The sequence below is a fragment of the Apis dorsata genome, unplaced genomic scaffold (assembly GCF_000469605.1).
Source record: "Apis dorsata unplaced genomic scaffold, Apis dorsata 1.3 scaffold_32, whole genome shotgun sequence".
Classification (NCBI taxonomy): domain Eukaryota; kingdom Metazoa; phylum Arthropoda; class Insecta; order Hymenoptera; family Apidae; genus Apis; species Apis dorsata.
The window spans coordinates 522,025-525,100 of NW_006263334.1; positions in this window are offsets into that span (position 1 = coordinate 522,025).

A 3,076-nucleotide genomic window follows, 5' to 3' on the forward strand; every position below is an offset into this window, starting at 1 on the left:
CTTTTGTGATTCGTTTGCTCCGACGAGAGATTCCAACTCGGGGTTGTAACTCGTTGTTGTTGCCTCGGTCGGTTTTCGCGGCGGTGCAATTATGGTCTAGCGTGGTTTAGTTAGCCGATATCGCAGGGGGATCCGGTTAATCAACCGTCGAATCGATGAAATATTGGGATATAACAAAAACGAAAATTCCAACGCAAATTTCCTTCGAATTTTCTTCGATATTCTTTTTCTTTTTTTATATCGAATATAAAAGGTAGAACAGAGTTTTTCATCGAATACGCTCGAAGTGAGCAACGTGGACGATTTTACATCGTCCACTTTATAGGTTTTACATTAAATCGTTGTAATCAGGGACAATGGTCGTTGATACGATTCCGTCGAAAGGACGGGGAACAAGAATCAACCGAAATATCTGACGGAAATATCTGAAAGGAGAGGAGGTGGAATAAAACCGGAGAAGTGGAAGCGGAGGTGCGGATATCGAGGGTTGCTTTAACGGCCTTTTGTTTGGTTAACTGCATTGCTTCCCGACTCGCCATCGTGGTAATTGCCACGATGCGGGGCGAGGAATCAAAAAAGAAGGAAAGAAAAAAAGAGAGAGAATAGCGAAACCGGGAAATCAGGGAAAATGGTTAAATCGAACGAACGACGAGTCGATCCCTAATTTTCCTCTCGAGACGCATTCCTTTGATTGTACTCTTCTCTCCTCCCCTTCTACCCCTTTTATTTCAAATACGAGGATAAAACGGGGACCGCCGCTATAAAATCGCGAAATCGATCTTTGTTATTCCACGATATTGCATGATTCGTTCAAATAACGACAAAGTGTCTCGTAAAGCGTGTCTCCCTATTATCCCTTCGTGGAACACTTTGCGGAAAATTGCGGATGAGCACGTTGTCATTCGAGGCACGATCGAGCCTCGCGAAAATTTGGATTGACCCTCCTGGCGTGGAACAATTCTTGGCTTTGCGGCTGAGGGGGTGAAAGAGGGACGGTAAAAATATCTGACCGCAGTGGCGTAACATCTCTCGGCGGCGATCTCATATTTATGAACAGCCTTTGTGACTCCACGGGATTCCATTCGAGTAATACAAAGTACCCTCGGTACCGTTGCGAACCATAACTTGGGAGAAAAATAGGGGACAAATCGAAAACGTACGATCGGATATATATATATATTTATGGATGAAAAGATTCGTATCATCTTTTGTGTACACGAATTGTATCTTTGGCGTATGATTCGAAGAGAAATCGAAGAAGAAAATTATTATTATTATTATTATTATTTATCGATAAAATCGAATATCGAACGATGGCGTAGCTACAAGTATCTCGAACTATCTATACCGACAAATTCGAGTTTTTATTGAATAATTAAAAACGTCAGTGGCAGATCTGCTCGCTCTTACGATCTCGAGTGGGGAAGAGGTCCCTCTTGAAATTTGCATTCGCTGCTTCAACGATGGGAGTTTCGGTGAAATATGGGGTTTTATTATTTTCGAGATACTTCACCCTGTTAAACGAGGGCGAGCAGGATAGAAATAAGCAGAAGAAAATGATGGATAGATGGATAGGCCGAGCTGAACTGTTAGTATAATTTTTTTTTTCTTTTCAGAATATTAAAATGTATTATTATTCAATCGGTATGAATTATTATTGTCTTGTGAATTTCTGTTTGAATTTTCTCACTCCGTAGAGATAGGGGGTTTAAAATTTTGGCACGAGATAGAAAGAAAGAAAGGAACGGTATCCACCAATATGCCAGATATTGGCTGACCAGTGCAGAAGATACTACTGGAAATGTACCGTTTGTGCAGACGATATAAAGTAGGGACCTGATAAAGCGGCACATCGGCGACGTGACGTTTATCACACGTGTTCCACGTGTCGACACTGCGTTTTCAAACATATTTTACGACGAAACGGGATGAAAGTACGAACGAAGAAGAAAGGAAGAAAGAAAAAAGAAAAAGGGGACAGAAGAGACTCGACGCTTTTTTCGTTGATTTAAGAAGGAGATATTTCATCGATTAATCGCTGCGCGAGGGGAAAATATCCTTCCAAGGAACCGACGAATGTCGACGAATGTCCAAGATAACGCGGATATTAGAGACGACATTTCGGCAATGTCCAACAACGAGCACTCGTTTTAAAGAGCGTCGGTGGAAAGGAAGAATAGTCGCCGGAGGAGGCTCCTATACGCCGCGTTCGCTATGAATTTTTCATTTCGAGATGTCGACCTGTTTGAAATCTTGACGCATATTCAACGTTTCGAGAGCCTGCACGGGAGATACGTTTATCAATTGTTACTTCCGCGCGCGTACAGTGTACTGTCTATAAAATTCCCGCCTCTCTTTTCAATCTGCTTTCTTACTCGATCTCTCCTCTACCTTGCTCTAAACAAAAATCTATTTCCAACCGGATCGCGTCTTCTGCAACGTAGAATCCCTCTGATGATGCTCGATAATTTGATATTTTCTGAAAAAAGAAAGAAGAAAAAATATATATACGTTACAACTGTATTCAATTACGTTTCTCGTTTCATCTCGGCAATCGCGTCCATTGTGGGAAGAGCGAACGAGAAACGGAATTTTTAACGAGGGAAATTTCATGCGTCCGACCGAAATATTATTAAAAAATTCAATTCATCGTGGCTCGGCGTAGACAACGCGGTACGTATATACGTACGTAAGCCTGGACGTACGCTCTTTGAAACGAGAAACCGCGTCAATGCGATTTAACATGTATATCCGCAAACAGTAGGGGTAGGATATGGGTGAGTCTATACCCCTCTAATGCAACGCGTGTATACGTGCATACATGCATAATGCATGCACACAGAGGGAGAGGCGAAGCTCGAAGGATCAACCCGGCCGGCTCGAAATTTCTTCGGCCTCTGACTTCTGAATATTAAGGACGTCCCGGCGAGCAACGTCAACTCGCCGGTATTTACTCGATTTTCAAGGCCAGTTTGCGAATTACTCTCGCGTCTTGCCCTTCTCGGTCACTTGGCAAATTTCACCGTCGTCCTTGCCGTCGTCGTCGTCGTCGTCGTCGTCGTCGTCGTCGTCACCA